The 1,456-nt window shown below is 32.3% G+C and overlaps 1 long non-coding RNA gene across 1 annotated transcript in view; it reads left to right on the plus strand.

The window, feature by feature from the left end:
- Window positions 1–1,074, plus strand: part of LOC111087439 — a 3,963-nt gene extending 2,889 nt beyond the window's left edge. Inside the window, exon 4 of the long non-coding RNA XR_002612127.1 lies at window positions 305–1,074. This is a non-coding gene — a long non-coding RNA (uncharacterized LOC111087439). The remainder of the gene's footprint in view (window positions 1–304) is intronic.
- Window positions 1,075–1,456: the final 382 nt, after the last annotated feature.

Below are 1,456 nucleotides of genomic sequence, written 5' to 3' on the forward strand. Positions count from 1 at the left end.
AATTAACAAACGGAGACGTAACAATATGTTTACTGATACAAAGAACTGTTTTATGTCAGATCAGGTTATTAGAACTGAAACTTGCGATTTATTGTGTTTACGTAATTGAATAATTTAAAGTTGAATTTACTGTACAAATGCTGCATTTTGTTAATTATATGTTTTAGAGTTATAATATTTTCAAAATAAACCGCAGTTGTTTGACTAACGTTACCCAAAAGTAATAAAAAATAGTTTCTTAAGATGATAAGATGAAGATCAAGACTTCTGTCAGTTCACACCTTTGTTTCTGTTGCATTTGCAGGCTGAGAAGTGAAACAAAAAATAAATCGGAGAGTGTGACCAAACTCATCAATAGGTTGTAATAAGTGTTACCGTTAAACCACACTTAAATATCATTTAGCTCTTCATCGTTCTGGAAACTCTTCTCTGACAAACTCGCCGAAAGGAACTAACGAAGAGTACGTGTGTGACGAAGCATAACAATTTTGTTAAGGCTCACCTGTTTGTGCTTCATAATTAAAACTCATCCACAAGTTTCACACTTGTTGTAAACATCCAAAAGAAAAGAACGAAATGGATTCAGGTATTTTGGTAAGAACACATACACGAGGTTTCCACTTTTACTAGAACGATGTTCTATTGTGCCAGTTTTTTAGCAGCAGACAGAAACAATATTTCCACTTCTACTAGAATGGTGTTCTGTTGAACTAAACTATTAGCAGAAAGCATAAACGATATTTCCACTTTTTTCTTGCATGGTATTCTGTTGTACTAGTCTGTTAGCAGCGAACACATTCGTGATTTCCTCTCTTACTAGCATGTGTTATGTTCAAACAGTCTGTTCGCAGAAAACATAAACAATATTTCCACTTTTTTTGCATGATATTCTGTTGAACTATTATGTTAGCAGAAAACATAAACGATATTTCCATTTTTTGGGGCATGATATTCTCTTGAACTATTACGTTAGCAACATACATAAACGATATTTCCATTTTTTTGGCATGATATTCTCTTGAACTATTATGTTAGCAGAAAACATAAACGATATTTCCATTTTTTGGGGCATGATATTCTCTTGAACTATTACGTTAGCAACATACATAAACGATATTCTTTTTTTTTGGTCATGATATTCTGTTGAACTATTATGTTAGCAGAAAACATAAACGATGTTTCCATTTTTTCTTGTATGATATTCTGTGAGCTATTCTATTAGCAACATACATAAACGATATTTCCACTTCTACTAGAATGTTATTCTGTTGAACTAGTCTGTTGGCAATAAACACAAATGTGAGTTCCAGTTTTACTAGTATGGTATTCTGTTGAGCTAGTCTGTTAGAAGTAAACGCAAATGTGATTTCCACTTATATATATTATTCTGTTGAGCTAGTCTGTTAGCAAAAAAACAGAAATTTAGCAACAAAAATATTTCCACTTGTGCCAGCAA

This window comes from Limulus polyphemus, unplaced genomic scaffold, assembly GCF_000517525.1.
Source record: "Limulus polyphemus unplaced genomic scaffold, Limulus_polyphemus-2.1.2 Scaffold2152, whole genome shotgun sequence".
Taxonomy (NCBI): domain Eukaryota; kingdom Metazoa; phylum Arthropoda; class Merostomata; order Xiphosura; family Limulidae; genus Limulus; species Limulus polyphemus.